At 44.4% G+C, this 12,444-nt stretch overlaps 1 protein-coding gene across 2 annotated transcripts in view; it reads right to left on the bottom strand.

Moving 5' to 3' along the window:
• Positions 1–12,444, bottom strand: part of PDXDC1 (pyridoxal dependent decarboxylase domain containing 1) — a 674,140-nt gene that overhangs the window by 512,993 nt on the left and 148,703 nt on the right. The gene's annotated exons all lie outside the window — the stretch shown is intronic.

Raw genomic sequence — 12,444 nt, 5'->3', positions numbered from 1 at the left:
TCACCATCCTGACCCACGATTGCTATGCCAAGCACAAATCCAACCATACCATCAAGTTTGCTAATGATACCACAATCATGGGGCTCATCACAAAGGAGGATGAAAGGGCGTACAGAGAGGAGGTGGCATCTCTGATCAGTTGGTGCAAGGAGAACAACCTTGACCTGAATGTAAGCAAGACCAAAGAGATTACCATCGACTTCAAGAAAAGGAGAACAAACCACCCAGTGCTCAGGATCAATGGTGTGAGTGTGAAGAGGGTTAACAGTATGAATTTCCTGGGTGTACGCATATCAGAAGATCTCTCGTGGTCGAGAAACACCAGCCAACTGGTCAAGAAAGCGCGCCAATGCCTCCACTTTTTAAGAAGGCTGAAAAAAGCTAAGCTTCCTCCTCATATTCTCTCTACTTTCTACAGAGGTGCAATAGACAGCATCCTCACCTGCAGCTTCACAGCATGGTTTGAAAGCTGCACAGTTATAGAAAGGAGCTACAAAGAGTGGTGAGGGTTGCAGAGAAGGTAACAGGTTCCATTCTTCCATCGATACATCTTTATTCTGAAAGAAGCATTCGAAAGGCCACCAAAATAATACAGGACAACATGCATCCTGCTCATGGACTGTTTAAGTATCTGGCATCGGGCAGGAGATATTGTAGCATCCACTGCAGGACTACAAGATTCAGTAACAGTTTCTACCCTACAGAAATTAGACTTTTGAACTCTGGCACTAGTCCCAGGTGTCTGGACACATAAGTCAATTTTTATTTATTTTTGCAATATATACTTTCGTATAGTACAAGAGAGTGTAACATTTATTTATTATATCCAAAGTCAGTACTATTTAACTCACTCAATGCAATATTAGGCAAACAACTTGGGCATTTCAATCTGTGCTGTGTTTTGTTTTACTTTAAACAGGGTAGTTAATTCAACTCAGGGGAGACTATTCTTTTCTTTTATGAGTGTTGGTAAATGTCTCTACACTTTCTTGCGTGTACTGGGAGTAGTACTGTATTTGTTAGTTATATTTATTCCTCTACTTGTATGTGTTGTTTCACTTTCCTTTGTAATCTCAAGAATTGGGCTGATGTATGAAATTTTGTTTAGGCTACACGTGTGTAGTTCTAAATGACAATAAAGTTTACTTTGACTATGACCTTTATTTCAAGGGATATTGCTTTGTGATCTGATCTTACTAGTGAGGCCATCACACTTACGGGGTGGGCAGCACTCTCACATTTCTGAGAGTACCAGGTCTAGGATATTTGTTCCCCTAGTGGGAGTGCAAACTAGCTGCTCCAGGGCATTTGAATTTACAATGTCAAGAAATCTTTGGTCCTGCATGTTAGTGGTCGTGTACGCCTCCCAATTAATGGAGGGGTAGTTAAAATCACCCATGTGTATGGTACTGGGCTGGATGGTGAATGATTCTAGTAAGTTCAGGCATGAGGTATGCATTCCTGGTTCATGACGGGGAACCTGTAGCTAACAAAATGTGGTAGTAGATTTTTCCCATTGTTAGTTGGACATGGAGTAACGGAAGCACGTCATATTGTTTGACCAGCCTTGGTGTATGCTTATCCTTTATATACATAGATACACCTTTGCCTTTTGCTCATTCATGTTCAGTGAGTGATAGGAAAGGCATTACAGCCATGCACTGCCACAGTGCCTTCTGTGACTTTAAGCCATGTTACAGTAACTGAACAGATGTCAGCATTTTCCAGCGTGAAGACAGCTTCCAGGGAGTGCAGTTTCTTGTGAGACTCATAGCACTGATCAGTAAAGTACAGTTGTGTACACTTACCATAAATGTAGATGGACGAGTGTATTCACTGTGGCAGTCATCACATTTGGGTTATCCCTGCCAGGGTAGCCCTCAGCCGGCTCGAATACCAGAGACTTAGTATTTCTGCGTCGGTTGCTGTCACTTGAGGACTGATGTCAGGTCGTCAGTGGTAAGAAGTAAGGCAGCCGACACCATAACATCCGTTTTTCTTGCCCTAACCTGTCAGGAGCCCCAAAGTAGGAGGCAAGGTTCTGGTGGAAGAACCCCACCAGTGGAAAATAAATACCAATATGACCATTGTAAGGAAAGGGCAACAACAAGGAAGAATGGTAACAAAAGGAGAAAGAGAAAAAAGGGGGATGGAGGGAGGGAAACCAGGACTGCAACAGTGAATACACACGAACATCTACATTTATGGTAAGTGTACACAACTGTACTATGTTCTTTGTGTTTCACTGTTACAGTTATCACATTTGGGTAGATTCCCAAAGCTGAGGAAATGGGTGGAGGCAATCAAGGAAGCTAGGGGCTGGTTAGGATGCCCTGCAAGACTGCAGAGGCAAACCCTGCCCTGGATTTTGAGAAGAGAGGCAGGTGGTAATGCCTGGTAGAAGTGTAAACATATGTCCAGGTGGCAGCCTCCAGGATGTCCCTGGTGGGGACTCCTCTGAGGAAAGCTGCAGAGGTGGAGGCTGCTCTGGTGGAGTGCGTCCTGACCCCCTTGGGGGAGGCTTACCATGCTGTTTGTAGCAGAAATGGATGCAGTGTGCTACCTATTTGGAAATGGTTTGCTTGGAGGTGGCTTTGCCTTCTGCCCCTGTAGCACAGCTAACCAGCAATTGATCAGACTTTATGAAGGATTTAGTCCTGTCCAGATAGAATCTGAGGTGTCTGTGCATATTTAGAGTGTGCAGAATCCTTTTCCCCTTGTTCTGGAGATTAGGAAAGAAGGTGGCAAGTGAATGTACTGGTTGAGAGCCACACTGGACACCACCTTGGGCATGAAGGATGGGTTAGTTCTGAGGGATACCCGGTCTGCATGGAAGATGATGAAGGGTTCCACAGCCATGAGTGCTTGCAGCTCAGAGAATCTTCTGGCTGAAGTGAGGGCCAGAAGGAAGTCCGTCTTCCAGGAGAGAAATCTTAGCTCTGCAAAAGAAACTCGTTCGAAAGGAGGCAGAGTGAGCTTTTCCAAGACAAAGTTAAGGTCCCAAGCTGGTGTTGGTGCCCTTCTGAGGGGCCTCAAGTTGCTAGCCCCTCTGAGGAATTGTTTGATCAAAGGGTGTGAGAAAAGGGGCTGCTGAGTGAGAAAATGAGCCGAAATATCAGAGGCATGAATTTGAAAGAAAGAGAGACCACTGTGTAGTAGGTTAGCTAAGTAATCAGGGATGACAGGGATGGAGGGCTGTGCCATATTGGCTCCCTTAGCCTGGGTCCAGGTGCAGAACTTTTTCCATTTATCTGCATAAGACTTTCTGGTGCTAGGGCATCTGGCCTCACAAATAATATCCAGAACCTGTTTACTGAGGAAGGTAGATTGGTTTGGGGTTAGGGAATAAGCCAAGCTACCAAATTGAGTGGCTGCAATTGGGGATGCATGACTTCCCCTTCCCTCTGGGTTACAAGATTTGAAATCTGAGGAAGATGCCATGGAGGCAGCAAGGACAGGCTGCACAGCAAGGGGTACCAGTGCTGTCAGGGCCAGTCTGGAGCTATAAGAATGGTCCTTGGTTTTTCCTCCTTGATTTTTGAGCAGTACCCTGGGGATGAGAGGTAGGGGAGGAAAAGCATAGACTGAGAGGTTGACCAACGGGAAGGACAGGGCATCCACTTTCCAAGCCATGCAATGATGCTCCCTGGTGCAGAATTTGCTGAACTGATGGTTGGTGTGGGAGGCAAAGAGGTCAACCTTTGGGATTCCCCATTTCTGAGTTATTAGGAAGAAGGTACTTCTGTTGAGCTGCCACTCATGTGGGTCTGCTTAATTGGTCTGCCAGGGAGTTGAGAGAGCCTGGTAGGTATTGTGCTAACAGTTGCAGTTGCATGGAAGAGGCTGTGAGCCAAAGGGTCATGGCCAGCTTGCAGAGAGGATAGGAGTGAGTCCTCCCTGCTTGTTGATGTACCACATCACAGTGGTGTTATCTGTTTTGATCAGGAGAACCCCTCTTTTTGATAGATGTGCAGGGGGATTTGCTGTGGGCTCCACTGGCCCTGTATGCACCTGCCATCCAGGTGTGCATCCCAAGCGCAGTCTGAAGAGTCTATGGTGAGGGTCTGGGTAGCGTGGTGTGGGGAGAAGGGCAGTCCCTTGTTGTGGGAGCAGGCTGTTGCCCACCAAAGAAATTCCTTTCTTAGGCAAGGAATTATAGGTAGAAGAGTTTCCAGGTCTTGTGAGTGTTGACACCAAAGTCTCTTTAGGTACCACTGAAGTTTACTCATATGCAGGCTGGCATGTGGAATGAGGAGTATGCAGGATGCCATGAACCCCAGGGCTTGCAGGATTTTCCTTGCAGAAAGCTGGGGCCTGGTGGCCAGTTGAGAAAAGTAGGCAGACAGGAACATTTGTTTCTCTGGTGTAAGGTATGCCATCTGGGATGATGCATCCAGACTTGCTCCCAGGAAGATTATCCTTTGGGTGGGCACCTGTTTTGATTTCTTTTTGTTAACTGTGTACCCTAGGGAGGTTAGTAGGCTCTTTACATAGGCCAGGTGTTTGAGCAGCTTTTCCTGGCTGTCTGCATGAATAAGGCAGTCGTCTAAGTAGGGGTAAATTTGAATATTTCTTTGTCTGCAAAAGGCAATACCCAGAGCCAGGCATTTTGTGAAAACTCTGGGAGCAGTAGATAAGCCAAAGGGAAGTGCAGAGAACTGAAAGTGTTGAGATCCTGCCCTGAAGCGGAGATATTTTCTGCATGATTTCCTGATAGGAATGTGGCGGTAGGCCTCTTTTAGATCCAGGGTGGCTAGCCAAGCGTCCTTGGAGAGCATGGGTAGCAGCTGCTGGAGGAGTATTTATTTATTTATTTATTTATATTTGTTGACCGGGAGTGTCCGACTGGATGGTCTATTTTCAGCGGAGGCCCGGGGAGAAAAGCTCCACAGTTAAAATAAACAGACAGTGGTTACATTGGATTACATAGCGATTAACAATTTACATGGCAATTACTTACAACATATTTACAGACGAAGAACATAGTACATCAGTAGACAAATAGAATCTTTATCTGTGAAGTACATAACAGACATTAACAAATGTTACAATAAGAAGTTCCTGCTGTATAATAAGTACTAGGCTTATGAGCATCTGAGCTTGCTATAATCAAGGTAGTTAGTGGAGTGGAAAGAAAGGCAGTGGTTGGATGGGGTGGGTGATATTAGAGTGGGAGTTGCAAGGGCATAGCCAGCATGTTTTTAGGTGCGCTTTTAGTAAAGTTTTGAAGTGGGTGCATGATGGTATGCAGGTAATTGTGCGTGGGAGGGAGTTCCATAATTTGGCTATGGTGCAAGAGAATAGAGCTTCACCAGCAGAGTTATTGGCTTTAATGATCTGCAAGTGATTTTTGTTGCTGGATCTTAGTGGTCTGGTGGTGTGATAGGGTTGGAGTAGATTCTGGAGGGATGAGACATTTAGTGGATGGTTTACTAGTTTGCGGGCGAGTGAGAGTTGATACCATTGAAGGAGGTGAGGGAGTTCAAGCCAGCCCAGTTCAGCAAGTGAGAGACAGTGGTAACTATGGTAGGATGCCCCTGTGGCGAATTTGGCGATTTTGTTGTAGAAGGTCTCTAGCTTGTATCGCATTGCCTTAGGTTAGTATATACTGGAGAGGCATGAATTAGGGTGGATATAAGGTGGGAATTTGCTATTGAAATCTTTGCTGCTTTGGTGAGAAGTTGCTTATTTCTGTATAATGCTCCTAGTTTTTTGTGGACTTTTTTATGGTCATGGATATGTGAATGTCAAATTTTAGTTTATTGTCTATTTCCACTCCTAGCAATTTGGTGTGTTCAGTTGGGTATATAGTGGTGTTGTCTTTTGCTGTGATGTTAAAGTGAGAGTTATTTTGAGTATGTTTGGTGGGTTGGAAGATGAGTAGTTTAGTTTTGTTTGGGTTGAGTATTAATTGGGCATCAGATAACCAAGTTTCAACAGAGGAAAAGGCTTCCTGTGTGACTTTTTGTAGTTTGGGTAGGGACTGGGCTGAGCAGATGATGGTTGAGTCATCTGCGTATTGTATGAGTGTGCCATGTTTGGTGGCAGAAGCTAGATATTTGGTGAAAACAGAGAAGAGTAGGGGTCCAAGGATGGATCCTTGGGGAACCCCTATGGAGACAAGTAGTTGGGGAGATATGTCATTCTGCCATACAACGGATTGTTGGCGGTCAAACAGGTAACTCTGAAACCAGTTGGTGACTGATTGTGAGAGGGATAGGTTATTAAGGACAGAGATAAGTTGTTTGTGTGGGACCATGTCAAATGCTTTAGATAGGTCTAGGAAAGTAGCAGAGGAGAGATAGCCATTGTTTTTATGCTGAAGGATAGTGTTAGTAAAGGAGAGTAAGGCAGTGGTGGTGCTATGGTTTGATCAGAAACCATGCTGAGTACTGGAAAGGAGGTTGTTAGTAAGGAGGTAGTCTGAGACCTGAGAGTGTATGCATCTCTCTAGTATTTTGGAGAGTGGAGAGAGAATAGCTATGGGGCGGTAACTGGTTAATTCTGTGGAGGGTCCGCCTTTGTGGAGGGGAATTATATGTGATACTTTCCACAGTGTGGGAACGTAACTTTCTGACAGAGATTGGTTAATCAAGATGGATACTGGGTAGGCCAGAGCATCAGCTGCGATTTGTAGGTATTCACTTGGGAGGTTGTCTGCTGCTAATTTGGTGGGCTTAAGTTTAGTTAAGAGTTTTTTTATGTTGGAGGTGGGTACAGGAGAAAAAGAGAAGGCAGTGGGGAGATTACTAGTTGAAGGTGTGGGTTGGAGGGGAGGGGGGTTGTGTTGTTTAGCTAGTGATAGCATGGTTTGTGTGAAGTATGTGTTGAATGAGGTAGCAATATTTTCTGAGGAGTGAGGGATGTTAGGAGGAGGGGTACTGACTTTACCTGGGTGGAGGACCAGAATTGTTTGGGGCTGTGTTGGGAGAAGTCTAGGGCAGACTGGTAGTATTGGAGTTTGTCCTGTTTTATTAGCTTTTTGACTCTATTGTGTAGTTCTAGGAATTTCTGTCTAGTTGAGGGGGTTTTGGTTTTGCACCAGTGCTCCCAGGCTTTATCCCTGTTTTTCATTTCTGACTTAGTGGTTTTCTGTAGCCATGGGGAGGGTTGTGCTTTGATTCTGGAAAGTCTTATGGGGGCATGGTAATTAAGGATGCTCAGGACGGTAGTATTAAAAAATTCAACTGCGTCATCAAGACTGAGGTACTTTAGAGGATGCCAGTTACTTTCTTTGAGGGATGAGATGAATGTGAGTGGGTTAAAGTTTAGTTTTTTACGTGTTTGACGGTAGATGACAGGTTTAGCTTGGTATAGGTATTTTTTGAGTAGGAATGTTGGGGAGTGATCACTGAGGCTATCTGATAAGCAGCCTGTTATATATGACTGGGGGCTCTTACTGACTAGTATCCAATCCAAGGTAGTGTGCTTGCTGGAGTTTTTATTTATCCTGGTTGGTGACTGGACTAGTTGGGTGAAGCCATGAAGGTTTACATGATGGGTTGGATGGTTGCCAGAACAGGATTGCCAGTCAATATTGAAATCACCTAAAATGATAGTTTCTTGGGGGAGATGGTGGGTAGACTAGCTGAGGAGGTTTCCTAATTGAGGGATGTTTTGGCCAGGTGGGAAGTAGCATCCAATTATGCTGATGGTTTTGTTTTGGTTTATTTTGAGGTTGGTATATATTATTTCTTCATTGCCTATTTGTGGAGCTGATGATTTTAAGATCTGGATGTTTAGATGCTGTTTAAATATTATAGCTACACCACCTCCTTTCTTGTTTAGCCGGTCTACTCTTAGTATGCCATAACCTGTAGGGAGTATTTGCTCACTGGTAATGTGAGGTTTTAGCCAGGTTTCTGTCAGGATGATTATATCTGGGGAGTTCAAGTCTATGGTGGCATGGAGTTCATGGACTTTGTTGGATATACTTCTAATATTTAGGCTTAGTAAAAGGAAGTCACTTGGCTTTCTATTGGCTGTAATATGGGAGAAGTTGTGGTTTCTAGTCTGATTATGAGGATTGGGGTTGGAGATGGTAGGGCCAGGGTTGGGGTGGATGTCTCCACTTAGGGCTAGTTTTGATATGCATGAGGTTATTAGTTTTCTCAGTTTTTGAATGTGTTTGTTTATAAGGGAAACTTTATGATTGTGCTCTGTGGGTAATAGATATGGTGGGAGGGTTACTATGTTAAGTTGTAGGGATGCTTTATGTTTGAGTAATATAGTTGGTAGAAAATGTGGGGGTGCATAGGGATGGTTCATGAGTTGGTGGGAGGGGAGCTGAGTGAGGGTGAGACAGGAGTGGTGGTGTGAGTAGTAGTACAGTGGTAGTGGTTGAGTGGGGGAATAATGGAGCTTTGGTAGGATGTAAGATATGCAAGGAGAGTGCATGCAGTGAGCATAAGTAAGTTATGCTTGTACATGTTAGTTGAGGAGGTGTGATAGTAGTGGGAAGATGGAGGAGGTAGTGTTGGGTTAGCACTGTGGTTGGCTATTGGAAAGATGGGAGGGGTTTGTGAGTGTAATAAAGGTGGGATCACTGGGGGCAGGAGGGAATAGGGGGCAGGGTGGGGAGTGAAGCGGGTAGAGACCGTGTTAGTTGCTCTTATGAGGGGGCTGGAAACAATCAGGTAACAGAGTAAACTGAAACATGAACATATGATAGTGACAAGGGTGGTTGTAGTTTTAAAAATGGTGCCTGCCACAGGTAATATTTATTAACTTTGGGATTGTCTTAAGGTAATAAACAGGGGAGGGGAGAACAAGGGTGTGAGCAGGCAGTTCTTTGTACTGCTGCTAAGGAGCCAAAGCAAAGACAAGTTTGTGTTTAAGAAACAATCACAATTGACCAAGGACTGTTCTGAAACCAAGTCATTTCTTAACCATTTTTCAGGTGGAAAAACAGAATAACCTTGTATCAGTAGGCTACTGTGGTCTCAGTTTAAATTAACAAAAGGTTAGCATTTTGAATTTTGGGATCACCAGGAAGGTGTTTAGAATGGATAGATCAAGGATGGGGTGCCAGGTGCCCTCTTTTCCAGGCACCAGAAAAGATCTGGAGTAGAAGCCTTGGCCTATCTGTTCTGCAGGAACGTGCTCTACTGCCCTCAAAGAGAGCAGGGAATGGATTTGCGTTTGAGCCTCTGACCAATGATTTGGTGGTAGATCTGGGAAACATTTTGGGGTTGGAAGGGTGTGGAAGGAGAATTTGTAACCCTGAGACACAATGTTCAGAACCCATTGGTCCTTGGTAATGGTGGCCCAGGTGCTTGAGTGAAAGGAGAGTTTTCCTCCTAGGGGTAAGTGAAGGTGGGCAGAGAGGAGGTCGGGAGGAGGTGAGCCATTGTGAGTTCTTACTATAAGGGGGTGGCTTTGAGTTCCCTGGTTTTGAAGTGGAGGTAGTCCACTGCTTAGATCTCTGCATTCCCTGGGGCTGCTGTCTGGGGGGGGGGGGGGTCTGTTTCCACGGGGCCTAGGCTGGGCCTATTTACTCGGAGCAGGAAAGGACCAGTGCTTGGAGGGAAAATGCCTGCTGAACCTAGGGGGCTGGACCTGTAAGAAATCTTTACCTGTTTGCACCGATTTTGCTTTTTCTTCCATCTTTTTTAAGACTTCTTCTGCCTTAGTGCCAAATAAGTTATCTTTGTGCAAGGGTGCATCCAACAATTTAGATTTGACATGGTCTGGCAGGGGTTGTTCCTTAAGCCATGAATGTGTTCTAATGACAGATCCAGTGACTGCTGCCCTGCAAGAAGCTTCTACGGTGTCAAAACCGCAGTGCAAAGTGTGTTTAGTTACTTGACTTGCAGAATGCGTTAAGCCTTGTAAATCTTAAGATTCTGCCCAAGCAGGAAAGGAAAGCATTTTTTGTTTAAGGAGTTCCAAGGTACGTTGCTGATATTTAAGCATATGGAACTGACAATTTAGTGCCCTGACAGCAAGAGTAGCTGAGATGTATACTTTTTTACCCCATCTGTCCAATGTTCGGAAATCCCTGTCTGAGGGGGTAGGATTCTTAGCAGAGGTTGCTTTAATCCCTTTTGGCCCTTGAGAAATGACCTCAGAGTCAGAGTTGAAGCATGAGGATGCTTTTGCCATGGCTAGAGATAACTTATTTGGCACTAAGGCAGAAGAGGTCTTAAAAAAGATGGAAGAAAAAGCAAAATCTATGCAAACAGTTAAAGATTTCTTACAAGTCCAGCCCCCTAGGTTCAGCAGGCATTTTCGCTCCAAGCACTGGTCCTTTCCTGCTCCGAGTAAACAGGTCCATCCTAGGCCCCGTGTAAACCGACCCCTCCGACAGCCGCCCCAGGGAATGCAGAGAAACCTCCTGGATTGCTTTGCTATTTTGATGTAATCTTAGGCACCCTGGAGATCTATGGAGCACATCTTTTGTCCTTCCTCAATACAGGTAAAATGAACTGTGCCATGACCACCCAGAACGTTGTCTGTCTCACAAACTGATTTAGGTGACTGAGATCCAAATGGGTTTGAGGTCCCCGGTTTTCTTTGGTACTAAAATCAATTTGTAAAAAACTACAGATTCTAACTTGTCATGATGGACCGGCTGGATGACTTTTTTCTAGCAATTTGAAGTTATGGCTGCTAAGTCCCACTGACTGAGTGGAACATTGTGGACTCGCTTCTTTTTCCTGAGGAGAGAGGGAAAAGGGAATTGAATAACCTCGGGATATTATTTTTAGCACCCATGAATCTCAAGTTATTCTGTGCTAGGCTTGAGGGTGTACAGACAGGTGCCCACGACTGCCCCCAGACTGCAACAGTCTGGCAACTATTCAGGGGCACTGAAAGGCTTTCTTGGAAAATGGACCAGGAAAGCGTTGGTTATGCGGTCCACTTCCACCTCTTGAGCGTCATCCATTAAATTTGACTCCCCTCTCCCACAGGGAGGTCTGTCACCTTGGGAGTCATGGAAAGTACTTTGTAATTTAGGGAACCACATCTTTTTCCCCAATCTCTGTTTTGTGGGGTGGAGAAGAGTACTCCTACTGTACAGAAAGCCTTACCATCTTATTGGTTCCTTGTGAGTGTATCCTAAACCAGGTGGAACCATCATGTGGCATTAACAAAGGGCAATTTAAACCCTTCTGCAAATTCACAAAGCCGCATCCAGGCATATTGACAAATGGTAATGCCAGTGCCTGCTGCTCTGGACGTACTGTCAGCTGCATAAGAGAGCAAATGCATCGCTACATTACAGCAGGATTGTAGGGTGGAAAGCTGGAAGTCCACTGTTTTCTGAACATCCACAGGCAGTACCCCCAAGAGGGACTTGGTGATCTCTTTAGTTAGGTCTCTTTGGAATCTTGTTAAATGAGCACGATAGTTCAGCAATCCAAGGGTGAAAGTTGCTGATGCACAGCTCTGTTTCCCTAATCCATCCATCACCCTAGACTCTTTGTTAGGAGATTGAACACAGGAGCTTTCTTCTGATAGCTCTTTCTTGGTGGTAACTGTTAACATCATAGCATCAATTGGTAGACCTTATTCCAGTGCTTTCTGTCCGTAGGCACAGATAATATTCAATTGGTTTTCTTGGGGTTGGGATCCACCACATCAGGGTCCTTCCATGCCAGTTGAGCCAAAAGGTCAATAAGTGGATCAATAGGAGGTACCATCCAGGACGATGCTGGTCTGGAACCAAAAGCAACATTAAATATATGTTCATACAGAAGGGATGCCCTGAATCTTTAATAGTGGAAATATTAAACAAGATTACCACTGGGTGGAGTTCACAATTTGTACTCATCATAAAAAACATTAGGAATGTGAATACAGCAGTGGATTCCTGTGCTTTGAATATTGAGCATAAGAGTAAGCATACAAATACGTGTGAGCAGGCCTTACGTATCGAATATAACAGTCAGCATTTAAGTCTGAGCAGGCATTATGTGTCGAATTTAATCAAAGCTCTAGTACCATTAAAAGGATTGTTAAGTATTGGTGCATGTTTCAGCATTTACCTGAAACACCTAGGGTATTCAATAATTGCCCCCAAGTTGGTATATAAACAGGGGAGAAGTCGAGGGTAGGGTAGAAAACAAAAGAGAGTGAAAACACTGGATCCCAAAGAAAAATGGCAACCTATAAATGTGGGGCTTGCAAACAATGTTCCTATATAAGCAATCAGGACAGTGTTGAAGTGACTTCCAGAAACAGGATTATAAAGACGAAGGTGTATTTTAATTGCAATAATAGTGGAGTGATTTACATTGTCATTTGTGATAAATGCAGTTCCTTCTATAGAGGTAAAACTGAGAGGACCTTGAGTAGCAAATTTACAACACATATGTGGTATCAGCAAAAACAATGAAAAAAAATTGCTGGCTAAACATGGACAACATTGTCAAAAGGGGAATTCATTTTTGTGTACTAGATCAGATAAAAAAGGATCCAAGAGGGGGCCAATGGGAGGAC

This window comes from Protopterus annectens, chromosome 12.part0, assembly GCF_019279795.1.
Source record: "Protopterus annectens isolate FY-2018-M chromosome 12.part0, PAN1.0, whole genome shotgun sequence".
NCBI classification, from domain to species: domain Eukaryota; kingdom Metazoa; phylum Chordata; order Ceratodontiformes; family Protopteridae; genus Protopterus; species Protopterus annectens.
The sequence above is the reverse complement of the archived record's forward strand: the minus strand, read 5'-3'. Positions and strand labels throughout refer to the sequence as shown.